Source organism: Mesocricetus auratus, unplaced genomic scaffold, assembly GCF_017639785.1.
Source record: "Mesocricetus auratus isolate SY011 unplaced genomic scaffold, BCM_Maur_2.0 Super-Scaffold_100018, whole genome shotgun sequence".
Classification (NCBI taxonomy): domain Eukaryota; kingdom Metazoa; phylum Chordata; class Mammalia; order Rodentia; family Cricetidae; genus Mesocricetus; species Mesocricetus auratus.
Genome location: NW_024429199.1, coordinates 22,628,214 through 22,649,322, shown reverse-complemented (window position 1 = coordinate 22,649,322; position 21,109 = coordinate 22,628,214). Strand labels below are relative to the sequence as shown.

Below are 21,109 nucleotides of genomic sequence, written 5' to 3'. Positions count from 1 at the left end.
AAAATAAACTTCATTATTGAACATTGTGCTTCAATTTTTCTCATTTGTAAAATAGAAGTAACCCCACCAAACTTTCCTTTTTGATATAGTGATCATGACCACCAGAGAAGAAACGATGTAAAGGGTTACTAAAGCCTCTACAAAGATGAACATGTTGGAATAACTACATTTCCTCTTGCTTCCCATGTAAGTCTCCACTTTTTGTGTAACTTTTCACCTGTCTAACTCTTAAACTTAAAAATAATACAAGCTAGAATATTTTTGAAGACAAAGTTTCTCAAGACATTTTAGAATTTCTTGCTTACTTACTCCTGGCTCAAAGTACTGCAAAAACATCAACTCTTGTAATTCTTCACACCTCTGTTTCCAATCTTGGCCAGACTCTCAAATACAAAAAAAGAAGTGTTAAGATAGTCAGGGGAAAAGTTCAGTGGCTTCTCCTGAACTTCTAGAGAAAACTTTGAACAAAAGTTACGCTGTGAGTAGTCAGCTTGCCTGTTGACATGGACTCTGTCCTAATTTCTAGAACTTGAAGAAATATTCTAATTGCTTATCATGTCTTCCTGGTTTTCAAACATAAAATGCTGGGCTGACAGGATTATTTACTGAGTAGAGACTCTTCTGGCCAGGCATCACTGCCTATGTTCAGTGTACGCATTCCACAAGGGAGTGGGACAGACCAACTAGTGAGAAGTATTCTCTGAGCTTAACATGAGTACCCCTACACACACACACACACACACACACACACATGACACATGCACACTATAAATAAATATACCTATTCTAGCAGGAGTTTACAAGAAACTTAATAGAGTATGAAAGGAATTAGGATCAGTGTGTTATGACAGAATGGACTCCAGGCCAGCTGTTTTCCCTCCAGTGTGTGTCTCCCTCTTGAGAGTGCAGTAGTTGATCCCACTGATCCTCAGCCTAGGAAAGAGGGGCCTTCTAAGGTGTACAGAGGATAGGATGGAGAATGATGCCAGGAAAAATAAAATAATTCTTACAGTGGAAAAGTCCCACAAATGAAATGGAAACTAATACTCAAACAGGTTAAATTTCAGGTATTTAGCTGGTGTCATTTACTTGTGGGTCATGAGAAGTCACCAAGCTATTTAAAAGGAAAGGTTAGAAGGGCATAGGGGAACCAACTCCCCACTATTTCCAGGAATTGCAATGCATGTACCTACCATAGTATGCATTTAAGTGTCTAAATAGAAGAAGAAAGAATTAATGCTTTTCTAGTTGTGGGGGACAGAACTCCTGTATTCTTCTTTTTAAAGAAGAAAAACAGCAGTGAAACTGAACCCATCAAGTCCAACTCAGTGGGCCGAGTCCTAAAAACAGATCAGACTCGAGTTTCTTAAGGAAAGAAATACAAGGTAAGAAAGAGAATAATTTAAAACAAATCAGATTTGAACTGCTTCTCAAAGTTGTCCAAATTGATTGGTCAGATTTGGAGTGGGGGGACTCTTGGGAAGCTGTGTCACCAGCACCTGTGCACACCATTCTGGGTTGTGAAAGGAAACCCAGTTCTTGTAGACCAGACAGGCTTAGTTCTTTGTGCTATCACTTAACATGGGAATTCGGGGACTATGGAAGACTGTCCTGGTGGCCCCTTAGAGCTCCATGTGCTTTATTCATGCGCTCACACAGAAAATGGTGGAATATGCCTGCAGCAGCCCACACTCTGCAGATGGATGTGTTCCATAGGCGTCTCTTCGTGTGTCACAAATGCGTCTGTAAGCCATACGCACAGTACAAACTGGGAAACATTTTCAGATTAGGACCCAGAACCTTTCTCATTTTCACCTCATCATTCATAGATACACTCTTTAGTCTAGACCCATGGTTCTCAATCTGTGGATCATGATCCCCTTGAGGGTGGAATGAACCTTCCACAGTGGTCTCCTAAGACCATCAGAGGATGCAGATATTTACACTGCAATGCATAACAGTAGCAAAATTATAGTTATGAAGTGTCAACAAAAATAATTTTATGGCTGGGGAGTCACCGGAACATGAGAAACTATATTAAAGGGTCACACATTAGGAAGGTTGAAAACCACTGATCTAGACTATCTTATAAGAGATTTTATTTGGAGAAAGCTTCCCAATCAATTAATTCAATCATAATTTTCTTTTTTAATGTGTGTATACATGCATATGTGTGCATGTATGAACCTGTGCACCATGCTGGGCAAGTATGACTATGCTGGGGGGGAGTATAGAATAATGTAAGTATTGTATCTTGGACACATGCATTTTTTAAGACAGGGTCATTTACTTGTGAAGTAGGTTATGCTGGTCCTCTATGTTGTTGTTTTGTTTTGTTTTTTTCTGGGATTCACCTGTTTCTATTTTCTCAGCCCAGGGATTACAAATATATTACACACATGGGTTAATCATGATTTTCTTAAGGATGATACTTCTATTATAATGTGTACTGTTTCCCACCACCTGCCCAAGTCCCGCCGCTGTTTCAGCCCCTAAACAACACACAAGACATATTAATTATGAAGCTGTTGGCCATTTGTTATGGTTTCTTAATGGCTAGCTCTGACTTAATTATTAACCCATAATTACTAATTTATATTTTTAAAGGTTTATTTATTTATTACATATACAGTGTTCTGCCTACATACCAGAAGAAGGCACCAGATTGAATTGTAGATGGTGTAAGCCACCATGTGGTTGCTGGGAATTGAACTCAGGACCTTTGGAAGGACAGTCAGTGCTCTTAACCTCTGAGCCATCTCTCCAGCCCCCTAATTTATATTTGTATAAGGTCTTATATTATCAAGAATGCCAGACTTGTGTCCTCCCCTCCCAGGATCACATGGTGACTCTCTACTCTTGACTATATTTCCCATAATCCTCCTCGACTCCTAGTCTCACCTATTTTGCTTCCCTATTGGCCAACAATGCTTTATTTATCAACCAATAGGACAAACATATACACAGAAGGACTTGACCCATCATTCTATTAAGATAGAGAAGAGAAAGAAAACCCCAGTGTTCTATGCACATTCCCTTGCAGATTCACCTTTTAGCAAACATTTTTTGAGCACATACACCAGGCCATGCTCCATCCTGGACAAGAAGAGAAATAACAACATGGATATAACACTGTCCCTAAAGGAGCAATAGTGGCACTCATATGTTGTTGGTGACCAACAGCTCTCTAATTGGCCTTATGGTCCACTCAACAGAAGGGAAATTATGGTGGGTCCTAGAAACCTAACCAACTACCCAGAGACAGCAAGGTCATGGGTCTTAGGAGAAAATCTCCTGCCACCATGTTACTAGGTCAGTCTTTATAGCCACAGGTAAGTGTAACTCTCACCCCCATCAAAAAGCTTCTCTGCACAGACAATGAAGAGATCAGTGGATTGTGGGAAACCCACTCCAAAATGGGCACATCTACAGGGAACAATGTGGAAGAGAGTTAGATGGACCATAAGATCCAGGAGACTAGAAAGTCAGCTGTGAGACTGTGTCTCCCAGAAATGACTACCTAAACAAAGCCTGAACAATAACAATATCCACAGACATGCCAGTGTGGAGACAGGAAGATTCCATAGGTCCAACTCCTAGGTAAAAAAAAAACTACAGGCAGCTGTTGACTGCTGAAAAAGGGAGAATTTGTCTCTCTCTGATTGTTCATCCAATACAAGTGGTCAGCTCTAAAATCATATACACATAAACAATAAAAATGAATTGAGCAGGTTGTATTTATATATTTGTACATATAAACATGTAAAAATAATAGTCCAAAAAAGAGGCCATCAATTTGAGGGGTACAAGAATGGGGGGTTGGAGGAAGGAAACAGAAGAGGGGAATGATGTGCCTATGTATTAATTAAAACAGGTATTTAAAAAGAAGAATGCAAGCTGGACAGATGGATCAGCAGTTTGAGTACACGTTCAAATCCCAGCACCTACATGGTGGCCTTCAACCAACTGTTCTGGGGGATCTAAAAAGAAGAGGGTGAAAATACAGTAGTGGACACGGCTTATAATAACTTCTGTATGTGCTTGACTTGTTCCCTGTTGTGGAACATTCCTTTACTGCTAGTTACAGCATTCAACATTGCCAGTGCCAGGTAAAGGCCCTCTGAACATGAAACATCCATAAAATTCTGTCCATTTGGTTTCACAAATACACCGCGAGCCTAATTCCTTTTTAATAATAACAAGCTTTCGATCTGCCATTTATGGTGCAGTTCCAAGAAGAGGTGGTCAAGTACAGAGAAATCTACAACACAGTAAATACTGTGGGGAGACAGATTAAATAAGGTATCAAGTTTCTCAAAGCAACTCTGGAAATAAGAATGGTACTTGAACTGGGTTTCCAGGGACAGAAGACTCAGTAAAAAGTTCAGCTGGGTTAAAGAACACAAAAGGAGGGTTGCAGGCAGGGGATGGATCAGTTCTGAGCTACACTAAGATCTTGCACTATACTTTACCCTCCAGGAAAATTCAGTAACAGTATTTGAGCTAGAGTATCAAACATACAATTAGTGTATATATTTACATATAAGACTACTCCAAAAACACCTTCCTTCTAGACAACCAATAACTTTACCACTGGATATGAAATTGTGAGTCTTTCTGAATATTAAACAATACTTACAGGAGATGATGTATGGATCCACTAGGTAGCAAGAGGAGGTGGAGTGTGCATCAGACTCCACTGATGATGTCAACCACTATCTGCACTGTGGTGGCTAAGGACTGGGTGTTATAGTACCTGGAATATTCTTGAGTCAGGTTTGAGATGCCTGCCTATGTTTAATCAGTAATGCATCATTTTGATGGTTGATACAGAAAGAAATGAAATGGTATTCCAGCCTAGAGCCTGGAATTGAGTTCCTGCTGAGCCTGGGAGAGCACTGCAGAGAAGAAAGGTTTTCTATATATGTCATATTCTATGTATGTCATATAATATGTTGTGATATTTTTTCTGGTTGATGCAGTGGTTCTCTAGAAATGCCTTTACGCATTGGATGGGGTTGAACTTTAGAAGTGTGCACAGAACTCCAGATTCAAGTCTAAGATCAAGACACCATCAAGGTCTTCTCTCTCTGAAGGCTCAGGGGTAGGGACAACTTTTGCCTTGTCTCTTCTGGTTTTTTGAGGATTTCTAGAAAGGCTTAATATTTCTTGGTTGATAAATCATGCCAGTCTCCATTTTCACAGAGCTTTCTCCATCACAAGGGTGTCAGCCAGTTAGGTCATGATCCATATTAACTTGATTATATCTGCCAAGACTCATTATCTCCATCCAAATAAAGTCATATTAGCAACTTCTGGAACCTTAGCACGTCTTGATGGGGGAGAATTATACTTAGCTTGCATATCCTTAAAGACAAACTACTGCATCTCCTACTGCTTAATGGACTGTCTCCTGTCCAACACAATCTAGTTCAAGTCAAATAGCTAAGGATATGCAGAGCCATGAGAGGGCAGAGACCCAGGACGTAGCCACACAAAGCCCCACCAGTACATGGAATACAGCCTCCAACTTCATTGTAGTCCTTTCTCCCCACTCCAAACTGTCCAGAGCTCAGTATTAATGAAAAAAAAAAAACAGGCGTGCTCAGAGTCATGATCCATCCGAAGTGATAGAGCCTTTGGGACAACCTGTCCTGCATCATGTCCTTGGGAGATTCTCCACCAGGCACTACCAAAGCAGTTCAAGGTGCAGGAATGCTAAACCGGTGGAGGTCGCAATGCTCAACTGCAGTGGATCTCCTGAAGCTGTTCATCCTGCAGTAGCAAGGAGGAATTCACTTGAAGACAGTGTTGGGCCTATATCCCTGATCTGTCCCAAACAGAAATGCTGACATATTCCTACTTTTTTCTTTTATTTAACACAAAACATAAAAGTGAGAAAATAACTTGGAGTTTTCCTCTATACTAAAATGTAAAGACCAGATTTTGCTATGAGTTCTGACTTGCCAGCCAAGAATCAGAACCTCAACATGTCAGATACAAGGGAGAAAGTATCACAAGCATGGAGCTTGATTCTGTCCTTACAGTGTGCTTATGTGGACAGTGACCCATGGCAAGTAGTAACAGCTGATGGAACTTATCACAATTGTGACATATCCCTCGTTTTTTTCTTTAGACCATTGTAACAACTTCTTTGCTAAGTAACTTACAAATTTCTTTCAGGTCTTACTAAAGTCTAACTTTGATACGGAGAGGACTTTGGTCTGAATTATAAAATGCCCATTATTTAGTGGAAACTAGATAAACACTAGAAAGACTTTTTATGCAAAACAAATCATGAAAAAAATGCTTATCAGGTGAGAGCTACTGTTGTGGGGAACAGAGGAGAGGATCCTGTGAGTCAGGGTTCAGGTATGGACCCTGTCGCTGAATCAGTATGAGTCACGATCAGCCCCAGAGATTTCTGAGCTAGGACTTTCTTAACTCTGAAGTTGACTGGCTCCACAGCCCACTCGAGATCAAGGTGCCAAATCCAACACTGATTTAAAACGTCAATGACTGAAAACTTACTCATCTGTTCCACTGAAATCCAAAGTTCATTTTGAAAGGGGGAAAATATGTATTTGTATGGTATTACATAAAATCACTGATTGCTAAAAATCTAGCACAACAAATTGCAAATGAATCTACTTTACTTCAGAATGGCATTTGTGAGTTAATGGTGCCATTTCACTGTTTATCTTAACTATACTTCATAATTGCATAAAGTTATATGAAGTTATATGCTACAAAGTTAATTTGAGATATGAATACAACATACAATAAACAAAAAGCTACATAGCATATCTGTCACCAGTTTTAGGGTACTTTTCTAATACTCCATATGTCACATGACACCTCATTTTCAATTTAGTAGCCTGATCAATAGTAGATGCATAGATGTTTATTGAACCCTATTTTTTTCTCTGAAAGTTTTCATAACAATTTTAAAAACTGTGTAGAGGACTAGAGAGATGACTCAGTAGCTAAGAGCACTGGTCACCCTTCCAGGGGACCTGGATTCAATTCCCAGCACCAACATGACTGCTCATAACTGTCATAACACCACTCCCAGGGGATCCAACACACACATAGTGTACAGAAACACATGTAGGCAAAATGCCTATTCACATAAAATAAAGATTTTTAAAGCTCTGAAAAGGTAAGAAAATTGGATATCAATCACTAATATCAGTTTGAATAGACAGAAGGTACTTAACATATACATAGACATAAACACTCATATGCATATATGTACACACATTTACATTCATGCATATTACACACAAGTATATTTTTACACCTTGGAGTAAATTCTCTAATGTATCACACATCCAAAGATACATGTGTAGTCAGTTTTGTCAACTCGACAGAATCCAGAATCATCCAAGAAGGCAGTCTCAGTGAGGAGTGGATTGCCCAGATCAGACAGGCATATGGGCATGTCTGTGAGGGATTGTCTTGACTGTTGGTTGATGGTGAACAGCCTAGCCCGCTTGCGGCAGCACCATTTCTTGGGCAAGGATTTTTGACAATGTGAAAAATCCAGCTAAGCAGGGAGTCTACTAGTGAGCCAGCCAGCAAGCAGCATCCTCATAGTTCCTACTATACCTCCTTGGTCATGATGTGACTTCTTTGGTCAGAGACAATGATGTGTGGAAAAGCAAGAAAGTACCTTCAAGTTCCAGATTGAGTTCCTGCCATGACTTTCCTCAATAATGGTCTGTAATCTATAAGCTGAAGTAAACCTCTTCTTCCCCTAAACTGACTTTTGTCATGGTGCTTGTCACAGCAACTGAACAAAATTAGAACAACATATAATCTCATAGACATATATACATACACACAACACATACATACATATATCTCAAAATGTAGAAAAAGCTAGAAAGTAGGGGGAGCCATGAAAAATAATAGAATAACAGCTGTGGAGCAGGAATGATGTCTTCTGGCCTTGTTTCTAGCTGAGGCATACTTATTTGACTAAAGATATATATGAAGCCCTAACTAGAATAAAAGTTAAATAGTTATGTAATGGGAGGGGTGTTAACTGGGTTTGTGTGTGTGTGTGTGTGTGTGTGTACTTGTGTGAATCTGGGTGCCAACAGAGGCTAGAAATATTGTATCTGTTGTAGCTGGGGATACAAGCAACTGTTGAGAATCCAACGTAGGTCCTCTGAAAAGCAGCATAAGCTCTCATCTGCTGGGTCATCTTTCCAGCCCCACAGAATTAGCATATTCCTAAACCAGCAATGCTTTCAAAGGTCAGATTTGTGTTAAAATTATATGCTAAGTACTAATAATAACATATATAAAGCATTTTTGGTGTTGTGAGTTTTACTTCAATTTTATGTAAAGTACCCTGCCGTTTGTAGTGGAATTGTTAGCTATGAAGGAAAAGGGCATAAGGGATAACAATTAATGCTCCAGCCATTTGCAAACCAAGGAAAGAATGTAAGATGAATATTTTCTAGCATTTCTGATGAAAGATGTTTCCTGGTTGATCTCTTCTACTTGCGGGGGATGAACTTGAGCATTCTAATGCATCCATGAAAGCAATAGTGCTTACCAGAGAAGACACCTCGAGACCATTCATATGGTCAGCACACCAGGCAGCAGCTGGACAAATCCTGACTCTTCACACATTCAGAATCTCCAATGATATGAGAGCCTGACTGATTTCTATGCATGTTAGACTGAGAGCATTATTGGAATAGATGCTTATTTTAGTAAAGCACAAAACTTTTTGCTATCATTCAAGCCACGAAATTCCAGACATTCATATGAATGATGAGAAAAGCCTAAAGAGATGGGTTTAGCTTTCTTTTTCATCATCATTCTAAATACAGAAATAATATTTTATTATTGTATCTCCTCATTTCATATAGGTTTCTTTTTCTTTTTTTCTTTTCTTTTCTTTTCTTGTTTTTTTGAGACAGTTTCTCTGTGTAGCACTGACTGTCTTGGAACTCACTCTGTAGACCAGGCCGGCCTCGAACTCAGAGATCTGCCTGACTCTACCTCCTGAAAGCTGGGATTAAAACCATGTGTCAGCACTCCCCAGCCATATATGTTTTCATAAACTGAGAAAATCAGGAGTTTCCCTTGGATGGAAACAGCCAAAAACATCCACTAGACATCAATTATTTGGATGGTGAAAGAAGAGCTAGGAAACACTGGAGACACTGTGGCAAGATATTTACAAGCAACACAAAGCCAAACATGTTTGGAGTACTTGGAGACTAGTCTCACCCTTTGCTCCTTCGATGGAACCGCTCACCAATCCTTTCAGGTCCAGCTCAAGGGTGTGACTGCAGCTTGTCTCTATTTCCTCTGAAACCCTTCTCACCCAGATAAGCATCATCATCCATCTTCTAGACCAGAGAACGGGTTTCCTACTGGTCTCCTTACCTCAGTCCAATCCTCCTTTGGTGATAGGCTTGGGGACCTGTGTTACAGTAACTCTAGCTACCACCTTCACCAGTTCATGGTCTTCCTTGGCTGCCTTACAAAGGCTGAACGAACTCTGCATGAATACACCTCTGCCTCCAGCCTGTGTCTCTCATAGCTGGCTCTTCCCTGCCTCTGGGTCCCACTATTCTTCCTTTTCTTCCTTCAAATCATGAACTCTGGCTTTTCATGCATCTTGGCCCGTTCTCATCCTTACACCTTCTCTATACATCATCCCCCCTTGTACCCTCACCCCTCTGTCTAATGTCTTTCTAGTGGATGATGGTATAATCAATAGTAACTTTTGTCTTAGTCAGTTTAGACTGCTGCAGTAGGAATACTGGAGTCTGCATTCCTTAAACAATGGGCCTCCTTTCCTTTACTTACCCCCTTCTTTCTATCCTTCCTTCCTTCCTTCCTTCCTCCTGAGACGATCTTGAGGTGTATCCCAGACTCATCTTAAGCTCACCTTAGGCTCCTAAGTACTGAGATTAGAGATGTGGGCCATCATGCCCAGATCAATGGACACTCATTTATCATCTCTCTATAACCTAGAAGTCCAACACTGGTTTCAGGTGATGGCTCTCTCTTCACAAATAATGGAGTAAGGGGCTGGGAAAGAGGGAAGGAAGAAAATAGAGAGGATTTTGAGAGGTAAAACCATGATAACAAGATCACTCTGTGGTTTTTAGCTTTGAAATATAAAAGGCATTGCCCTTTTCTGTGCAAAAATATTGTTTGGGTGCTTAAGGTGCATTTCATTGATTTAAAAAACTGCAGGCACTGGACCTTGGGTTTCATCATAATAATGGGGAACACCAAAAAGAAACAAAATCTTCCTCTTTGCAAAGAATTTTAAAAGGCTCTCTTTATGCACACGGACTGTAATTGCAGACTAGAATTCTCTTTAAGTTCTTCTTTGGCAAACATGGTGAGAAAGATAGGCATTATATGTGGGGAAAAGTAACTTTCTGAAACAACAAGAGTAATTTATCAACACAGGACACTATCACTATTAAGGCTCTGGGTAATTTAAATCATTCTTAAGAGTCTACATAAATGGAAATGATTGCTGTGTGATACCTGAAATCATATCATAAAACACAAATGTAAGTAGTTGTTGAACCTTTAAAACCACTTTTTGTTTTTCCCTTTGGCTATCAAGATGATTTTCAAAGCATAACACCTGTTTCTGCGTTCCTTGAGGAAAGAGGATGACTGGTCACATACTGGGAACTCCATAAAGAGTTGTCCAGGGACTGGAAGATGATGAGGTAAAAACACTTGCTGAGCAACCACAAGGACAGAGAACTGATCACATGAAGTTGGCTGAGAGGACTTGAGGGATTCAGTAGCTGCAGAGAAGGCTCAGCAGTTAAGGCCATTTGCTGCCCTGCCAGAGGGCCCAGGTTCAAATCCCAGCACCCACACAGCACTCACAAACACTTGTGACTCCAGTCCCAGGGGATCCTATTCTCGCTTCCTTGTGTACTGCATGCACATGGTGCACAGACATACACACACATAAAATATCAATACATATAAAAATAAAATGTAATAAAAATGTTAACATATCTTGTATTAATTAATGAAGATTATCAAAGAAACAAAACTTTAAAAAACTTTTTAAAAAGAAAAGGTAGGAGTAAAGAATTTATCAAAGAAATAAAGCTTTAAAAAACTTTTTAAAAAGAAAAGATATGAGCCATGATGAAAGTGCCTGGAATGGCCCCGACTGAAGCCAAGATGGTGGTTTTTAATAAAACTGAGAAAGGGTGGGTTGCTTTCCCACTGAAATTGTGGAAACAGATACTCTCCAACCTTGGAAATGTAAAATTGTTCATGTTTTTGATCTTGGGACCAAAGAAAAACTAAGAATTCCGCTCTTTGGAACACTCTGGATGAGATCAAGGAAACCATTATTATAATCATGGTACTGAGCAGCACTGTGAGAATCCAGGCTCTGTCAACATTTTCTTTATAAATTCCCTGCTAGGACTTTCCCACTCATGCAGTATTTATTACTCAGCTAAATCGTCTGAATGTTAGGTCTGTAAGTGTGTCTGATACTACTCCAAGAATTGGCAGGTGGGGGTGGAGGTGGGGGGGGTGAATAGCAGCAGACAATGCCACACAATACAGGAGTTTGCCTTAAGCAGTGCGTTTGAAGAGAGCCTAGCTGTCTTTTACTCTGTTTTTTTTTCTTGCTTGCTTTATTCCTTTCTTTCTTTCTCTCCTTTCTTTCTTCATTTCTCTCCTTCTTTCTTTCTTTCTTTCTTTCTTTTTACTTGGGATGAATGTTTTAGGGAGGGGTGAGGACTCACCTGAAATGAAATGTTGGCTCATCACTTAACTACGAGCAAAGCTGCTGAAGTTTAGTGTGTAATATAGAGCTGGATAAACTACTAAAAACTTTCTCTACTTTCAGTCTGCTCCAAAGGCCTGGAAACTCATGAAGAGATCATTTTAAAGATCTCTGGCACTTTGGTTTTAGTTTAAACCGTAAAATCGCAGAGCGGCAGCCATTTCTAATCCTGCCCAGGACATTCCTGCTGAGTGGAAGCAAGTGAACACAGAAGGAAAGAGGCATCACACCGTCTCAGAAACTCAGCAAACCCGGAAGTGAATGGCTTTTCCAGTAAGCCTTTCCTAGAGGGGTTGGGACTCTTCTGAATTTGCTTGCCTTGTCTCTACATTCGGCACCCCTGATGTAATCTTTCCCCATCTTCCTCCCTTGAGGTGGGTGGCTTACCTTTGTCGAAAAAGCAGAGATGAAAAAAAAATAATTATAGCAGATAGTATCTTATGAAGGAAAGTGAACTGTGTTTATTTAACAATACAATCTTGGGTTCTATGTGATTTATACTGCTATTTATCGTGAGAAGCATGCTAAGTAGCATGGATATTAGATGGTTAGGTCAGAAGGCAACCAATGAAAGTTGGGCATGGTGATGCATGCTTTCTACTTTAATTGGGCAGCTAAAGGAGAAAGATCAAAAGTTTGAGGTCAACCTGAGCTACACTGCAAAACTCAGAGTGGAAGTAGGGGAATAAATAAAAAAAAATATAAAAGAAACAACTTACTGTGACAAATCTATACAATAATAAATTATAAACAGTGCCAAGAAAAATAACACCAGAATGAATTGTCCAAGGCTACCCTACCTGCCTAGAATCACAGAAGTGTAACTTTTTCTGGCTTCTCACCCTAATATGACTGATTAGATTTTTACTTTGATGCACCTAAAACTAGAAGATAATAGAAGATATAATATATGTGAATGTTTGTTCATAAACTCCCTCTACCTCATAGAATATATAAACATGCTGAATTGTTATTAGAACACAAAGCAGTTTAGATATACTTTCTAGGAGCACTTGGCATTCCCTACCAGAGTTAGCTACAAGTTTTATTTTAAATAGTGACTTTTTATCAAGCATTCACTCAAGAGTAAAGCCTCATAATCAGTAGGCCAGGAGATAAAGTCACCTTATAAGATTAGAAATTGACAACTCAACCGCTATTAGAATTTACACAATTTTCCCAATGTACCTTTTTAGTGTATCATAATACTAAGTAAAAATGGCTTGGTAGCTAAGGTATTTATGCATCAGCATAATCTACATATGGCTGGTATCTTCTTCTAAGCAGGAATTGTGCTAAAGTTCTGAAGTTAGGTTTCCTGGAAGAATCAAAAAGTTCAGACATTCAACCAAAGTTGATCCAAACCTCTGAGGTTGAAAATATAACAAAATGGGTTTTTCCTGCTTTTACCTAAGATGGAAGTGAAATAGGAACAATACTTCTTGTGGCATGTCACTGCTTCTACTTTTGGTTTGAAAACACCAACAAGTGACCATGAATAAGAGGAATCAAAAGAAAAAATTGGAATACAGGGGTGTTCTGAGCTAAGAAAGGGAGTTAATGGGAACAGAATTTCCTAACCTGACCACCAGTTAACCATAGTTTGGAAGCCCAATGGCCTGTGAGTCATTAACTACTTGTTCCAAAATAACACAAGAACATTTTGGGCTAGAAAGATCATTGCTGAGTATTTTATTAATAATATTTCCAGAAAATAAGCAGAAGTAGTGCATAAAGTGGTACTCATATAAATTCCTTTATATGGGATACTCTGGTAATGAAATAACACATACAATCTGTTTTGCAAATAATGTATAATGTTTCTCACTACATTCATTTAGAAACTATAGATAAAACTCAAAGCTAGCTTCAACATAGTCGATAACTCTTGACAGAAATATGAAATTGCTAAAGAAAGAATAAACACTGATTTTTCAAAAGTATTTATAAGTTGTAAATAGGGAGAATATTTTAAACTTTGTGAAAGGCCATCAAATGGTGTCTACAACTTAATATCTTAAGAGACAGTCTTGTAGAAAATTGTTTTGGACTAACAGTTGAGCCCTGGTCCTCACACATAACCAATCAAAGACACTAATACTGATGCTTATTCACTTTTTTATTCTTGTTTTGTTTTGTTTCTAAAGTGGTCCCTAAATTGCCCAGATTACCCTTGAACTTGTGGTCCTCCTGCCTTAGGCTCCCAAGCAACTGAAACTACAGGCATTATGGTGGTCCCTGATTGACAACCTTGTTTTGGAATGCTTAAGGGATGCAACCTTGCTAAAGGAAGTATGTCACTGGGGATGAGCTTTTGGGTTTCACAAGCCATACAGGATTCCAGAAAAAGGTAACTTCAGAGCCAGAACTCACCTAGCTGAGCTTCCAATTTGTGGAAGGAAGAGGCCTAAAGAGCGCCCTGTTCTTACAAAGCAAAAACACATAATGATCACTGCTGCCAATGTGGCTTAAGAGGACAAGGGTCCGGGTCCCAAGATAGCTTCTGAATTAGACAAGAAAAGATACAGGAAGGAGTAAGGGGGGTTTGGGAATATTCCCCCCGAAATTTCAGAAAGCCACCATGGCAGGTTCCTACATGGAGAACTTGCAAGGTCAACGAATAATGCTGTGGAAATAAAGCCTGGATTGTGCTGGAGACCCCAAATCTGGAGAAGTCAGAGCTGTTGGATATCTGCCAAGAAAAGCTGCATACTGAAAGTGGAACCAGCCCAGGAGAGAGACGTATGTTCCAGACATGCTTGTCTGGAAGGGCAGAGCCTCCCCAGTCCTTTGACTAAACACAGAACAACAGCATTTGGTGTTTACATTGCTTAATTTCACTCTTGTCTTAGGCCAGAATTTCCTCACTTCCTTTTGGAATGATAATGCATACTCTGTACCATTCTATGTTGGAAGTACGTAATTTGCTTTTGGATTTTTATAGATGGCTATAATTAAAAGATCGCCTTGTGTCTCAGAAGAAATTTGAACTTCTGACTTGTAAACAGTGTTGAGAGTGAGAGACACTACGGAGACTTTTGGAATTGGACTAAATGAAATTGCACTATGATACGGGCACAAGCCTACAGGTCTAGAAGTGAGGTGTGATAGTTTGTCCAGAGGCTCAGATATCTGAATACTTGGTCCTCAGATGGCAACTTGGGTTTGCTAAGGAGGTTTGGCCTTGCTGGAGAAAGTATGTCACTGGAAGTGTGCTTTGAGGCTTCAAAAGCCACAGGCCAGCATTCCCTTTTTGTTCTCTTTGCTTCCTGCTTATAGTTAAAGATGTGAGCTCTCAGCTTGCTGTTCTAGTAGCCATGCCTGCAGTCTCTCTCTATCATCATGGATGCTAACATTCTGGAATTGTAAGACCAAATAAACTATTTATTCTATAAGTTTCCTTCATCATGATGTTTTATTACAGCAATAGAAAAGAAACTATTATAGGCATGCACCATGGAATATGGAAACATTTAACTGATGGGCTCAAACCACTAATATTCTGTTATATTCAAATATGTTATGGGATCTCTATAGAATTGCTTTCTGCATATTGAATTCAGAAGGAAAATTTAGGGAACTCATGATCATTTCTATTTGACTGCACTATAAAAATGTAGTTTATAAAATCCTACAAGTTATTAGTTGACAAACTATAGGAATGTCCTCTTCTATAACCTGGAAGTATCACATGTCCTCTAATACATAAATCCCAAAGACAAATCCCAAAATTAGAAATCGAAGAGGATAGGGGAAGAAGCAAATGCTGAGGATTTGTATTCAAATAAGTCTTTAAAGATTAATACATTTAATCATCCCTCAGTATTGTTGGGGATTGGTTCTAGATCGCCCACTGACACAAGAGTTCACAAATGCTCAAGTCCCTTGTATAAGTTTTTACCACAGATATACTTTAAATTATCTCCGTATTGCATACAATACCCAATAGGAAGTGAATGCTGTGGCAAATAGTTGTGTTACTGTACATGGAATAATGATTTTTTTCTTTCAAGTTCTGAATTTGTTCAGTACAGTTTTCAGTCAAGTAGTTAAGATGCTTCATTTTTTAATCAGACAAGTAGTCAAAACTAAAGTACAGCTATCAGGATGGAGGTTGGATCAAGCAGAGGAGTTACAAACAAAAGTCTACTTCTAGTTTCTGGTCATGATCTATCATTTTTCTTTCTCTTGCCCACCACAGGGTCAACCAGGGGTCATCTTCTTCCTGGAATAGGCCGAGACTTTCTTAGTAGCCATCCTCACCCTCAGTTTAGTCTGTTAGAACTGGATACATTAGGTGGATCTAGTGGTAAGCCTGTAAAGTCGAGAAGCTCTCTATGGAAAAGTAATGATACCCTGCATGCAGACTGTAGGGAAAAGGGACCAGTCAAAGAAACACACCCTGAGCAGAGCCAAAGAAACACACTTTGGTCCTGCAACCACAACCAAAGAAATGTACCCTGACCCTAAAACCAGTGCCAAAGGAACACACTTTGTCCCTGGAATCAGAGTCAGTGAAAGAAATGTACCCTGGCCCTAAAATTGGAGCCAAAAGGCTAAAAAGGATCAGAGAAAGAAACACACTTTGGCCCTGAAACCAGAGCCAAATCTGACCCTAATCCTGTGTAAAAAAGTAACCAATCCCGGAGCAGAGCTCTAGCCAATCTGAGCTCAGCACTGAAATCGGACCAATCCCTACTCTGGAAAAACTTCCCCAATCCCTATATAAACCCTGTGTATGTTCAGCTTGGCTGGTCCAGCTGCCTTCCAATAAACCCCTTTGGATGAGCTTCGGGTGAAGATCTTCTTTTGTGGCAGCGACAGAGCAGAGGCGACCCTGGGCAGAGCAGAGCAAGCAGAGGCGACCCTGGGCAGAGCAGAGCGAGCAGCGCTGTAACACTTGCCCGGGAAACCTTCCTTGGCAGAGCAGAGTTGTTACACTCTGCTCCCAGCTCCCTGCTCTCCACTCTCCGCTCTCCAGGAGCAGAGCTGAACTGTAGCAACTTTGCCTGAGAAACCTCCTGGGGAGCAAAACTGCTACACTAGGCGAACATCCCCAGCTGGAAGACCCTGTCCTGCCGGAGCGGAGCTGACACACCGGAGAAGCCTTTCTCTGAGGCAAGGCTGTAAGCTGCCAAGCTTACTGCAACCTGTGGTGGTCCTTGGCTCCCGAGCTCCAGGATACCTTTCTACCTGAGCTGTGTAACACTCAGTATCCTTGGCTCCCGAGCTCCAGGATACCTTTCCACCTGAGCTGTGTAACACTGGGTATTCTGTGACTCCCGAGTGCCAGAATACCATACCTGACCCACTAACTCCTGTTCCATCCTGTCCTGACCCATCCCGACAAAACGCTTACACAGACAGTTTTTTTTTCATCTTCAATATTTTCTAGCAGTTATTGGTTGAATCTGGCTGCATCATCCTTGGAAATGGAAGGTCAAATGTGTAGTGATACAAAGAATCTGTATGAGTTGTTGAGAAAAAGAGCAAAAAGAGATGAGATAATGAAATGAGGTAGCAAGACTGAGGCACTATGAAGGTGTCGGCAACCTCCTGATGCATCCCTTTGTGGATATGTACTACCCAAGGAGTCAGCCAAACTGATTGATCATCTTTCTAAAGGCCCAGTGATCTAAAGGAGTAGGTGAGTATGTCACTCAGAATTGACTCACCAAGATCTTGATGGGTGCCGTTCTACGATACAAGAGAAATGTCAAGATCACACACAAAAGCAATTATGAAAGAGCTTTGACCTTCATGGGGATTAATGATAGAATGTGCTGTGGATGGGTGGAGTGAATGAGGACCTACCTTCCAGGCTAGGGTAAGTTATTCTGGTGTGTTCTTTCCCTAGTGCTCCGACAACTGCCTTTTTTCTTCAGTTCTTACTTACCCTGTGGGTTTTCACCCCTAATGCTCTATATGAATGCTACTTCTACATTGTACTCGGGGATTGAGGAATGTTTAATATCAAAACATTAATCAAGCACAAATACATCTTTTATAATTTGCTTTTGTGAGTGGCTTCAAATTTTAGTTAATGGGTCTTTAAAAAAAAATAAAAAAGTAATACTGCAGCTGTTGTTTGGTGGCAATCAAGCTTCCTTCCTGGAGCCAAGCTGTTGGCAGACTCAAAACGGCATGTGGCGTGCTGTTGGGACCACATTCAATGGGTGGAAAAGGCTGGGATAGCATTGCTGAACTTAAATCTCACAAACCATGTCTATGAGTTTGTCAAACTTTGAATGTATGGCAAAAAGACTATTGGGTCTTTTGATGAAGATTTGCCTACTGAGGTAATCTTTGGACAAGATTCAAATTACTCAGAAGAAAAATAAGTACATGAACAGCCAAATAAGTACATAAAGAGTTCTCCTCCAAATTCATCAATTACAGAACAATGAACCCCTTAGAATGAGTTATTTCCCAGGGGCAAGCCATGCCTTTTTCATTTTTATTTCCTGAATCCAGGCAAAGTGCCTGGTGTATGGTAGGCGTTCTATAAACACTCATTGAACTGAGCTGAACTGCACTGCTTCGAGTCCCTGCACTGGTCCCTTTCATCAGGTCAACAGCCGCACTTAACCTTGGCTGCCATGATTACACAAAAAGAGTGTCTCCAATCTCCCCAACCTGTCCACTCCCCTAATGCAATTCAATTGCACATTCACCTTCTCAGCTCATGCCAGCTGACGTTTACACTTGCAGAGCTTATTGATGTAAACAGCACCAACCATAAACAATAAATTCCAAGAGGGGAAGAACTATGGCCTTTTGTTTTGCAGTCATGCAGTAAATATTGTTTTTGTTGGCTCTTAGTAAATATTTGTTAAAATCCTGAACCAGGAACCCGTAATTTCCATGGTTTCCTCTCGTGCTAATAATACTCAGAAAAGGCTTTAAATAATGTGAAATAAATTATTCTTCGCATACTCACATAATGGTGGGAACTGAAAAAGCAACGTTTTGTAAGGCAAACTATCCAGCCAGGAAGAATTCTGATAAGGAAACAACACACACACACACACACACACACACACACACACACACACACACACATATGCTGGAAAACACACTGGAAATATTTGTGGGAAAGTGTACTCATTTGTAGGCATTTCAAATGTTTTATTTAAAAATAACAAACAACCCCTTAAGTTTAACTTGAAGGAGTTGTTTTGTTTTTTTTGTTTTTCTACATAAGGTTAAAACCTCTCAATATCGTCAGCTTCATTAATCTTGACCTAATCAGTCATACGTAAGCAGTTTCTCCATGGAGTTGCTTTCTGTTGAGCAAGAATGAGAGATGACAGAACCCTGTTCTAATCAGAGCTACAGTACTGAAGAATATGGGATGTGGTAAATAATGAGGCTCTTTTTCTGGTCACAGAGAAAGAGCAGAAACTGAAACTGGTCACATTTAATCTAATACAGGAACATTTATAGTAACCCAGAATACAGTATCCAGTTATTCCAGTCAACAACTTAATAAGCAAAATTCCAGGAGAATGATTAAGGCGAAAAGGAACATCCAAGAAGGCTATTGCTTTCATTCATTTGGCCATGTTTATGAAGTAACCACCTTGTTAAGCAGCAGACAGAGCACAAAAACAATAGGAAGAGAGCCAGGCACAGTCCCTACTAACAGCAACATGCAATTAGGGATCCCCAGGATAGCTCTGCACCCCTCCCCTCCTGCCCTTCTCCTTCCTCTCTGCCTCTAAGGTCAATACTAGCCTTGGGCAAGGCAACAGGGGCTTCTCACCTTGCCTCAAAGGGAATCACTTCTCTTCATAACCAGGATCCATGGGACCATGCTTTCTGCCAAGTTAGGTGTCAAAATAGTCCTGAAAGAACAAATTAATAATCCATTGATACAAGGGAGATCTGGAATGGTGGCTTGAGCTACAACACTGATAACTTGGACACAGCACCAATAGCTTTGGCTACAACACTGATAGCTTGAGCAATACCACCAATGGCTTGGACATCATTTAATCCGATTTAATCCAGCAACCCCAAAGCAAAACTGCAGACACAAACAACAAATGGACAGGAAGCAGCCATGTACAGAGGCTGATGCCTGGAAAGACAGCACTATGAGGCTGAGGAAGGAGGGCCACTACAAGTCTGAGGCATCAAAAGGAACTCTATGTCAACCTGAGCTACAGAGTAAGACACTGTTTAATAAAAAAAAAAAAACAAGTCGGGCATTGATGGTGCATGTCTTTAATCCCAGCACTCTCGAGGCAGAGGCCGGTGGATCTCTGTGAGTTAGAAGCCAGCCTGGTCTACAGAGCAAGTTCCAGGACAGGTTCCAAAGCAATACAGACAAACCCTGCCTCAAAAAAAAACCTAAATAAATAAATAAAAACAAAAATAATGCTCACCAAGAAGATCCCATATTCATCTTAAAGCACATAATATATCCATCAAATTCCATTGGCTCTTAGAAAATCATAAACGTCAATTTGTGACTTTGGAAAAACTACTTAATCAACCTGTATAAAAAATTAACAGTCATACAGAGATTCTGCAGTGATTAAATGAGATAGTTTATGAAAAGTGCTTAGCACGGTATCTACAGATAGTAAGAACTCGACCAATATATATATTTTACATCACCAATATTGTTGCGTTACTTCTGATATTATATTCCCTCCTGTGTGCTTTTTGTTGAGAAAAATAAAGGTCCTAATTAGGGTGAAGAATTTTTTGGGGGGTTTTTTACGAGACAGGGTTTCTCTGTATTGTTTTGGAGGCTGTTGGTACAGCCCGGCCTCGAACTCACAGAGATTCGCCTGCCTCTGCCTCCAGAGTGCTGGGATCAAAAGCGTGTGCCACCACCGCCCGGCAAGGGTGAAGAATTTTGATGCAAGAAGAGACCAAGAACTTGTACTGGCACTACAAATATTTGTTGAACTTCTGCAGAGTGCAGAGGTTGGCTACCTCCTGATTCAAATAGGTGAGCTTCTGAGAGTTTTCAATGGAGAATGTAGAACCATAAAAGAATAGGCAAAATTCTTATGAACTGCACAAAACTAGGATCCAAGTCTTGAGGTAACAAAATTTAAACATCTGGAGGGGTTCAAACACTGAAATGGACTTCAGGGTCATAGTCACATAATAACTTTATCAGTCCGACAGTACAAATCTAGAGAACATTGTTTAACAAGCCTGGGGTATTCTCAACCCTAAAGACTATGGAAAATTTTCCAGTCATAGATAAGCATAAATGACACCAGAAATGATTTTTTTTTTGGCGTTGGTTCATCATCATGAAACCCATAGCAT

The 21,109-nt window shown here is 40.1% G+C and overlaps 2 long non-coding RNA genes across 2 annotated transcripts in view; both read right to left on the bottom strand.

Annotated features, from left to right (window-relative positions):
• The window catches only part of LOC110340112, a 30,067-nt gene extending 27,600 nt beyond the window's left edge, over positions 1-2,467 (bottom strand). Inside the window, exon 1 of the long non-coding RNA XR_002381896.2 lies at positions 310-2,467. This is a non-coding gene — a long non-coding RNA (uncharacterized LOC110340112). The remainder of the gene's footprint in view (positions 1-309) is intronic.
• LOC121132819 overlaps positions 1-20,037 on the bottom strand; it is a 118,013-nt gene extending 97,976 nt beyond the window's left edge. The window contains exon 1 of the long non-coding RNA XR_005869466.1: positions 19,581-20,037. This is a non-coding gene — a long non-coding RNA (uncharacterized LOC121132819). The remainder of the gene's footprint in view (positions 1-19,580) is intronic.
• Positions 20,038-21,109: the final 1,072 nt, after the last annotated feature.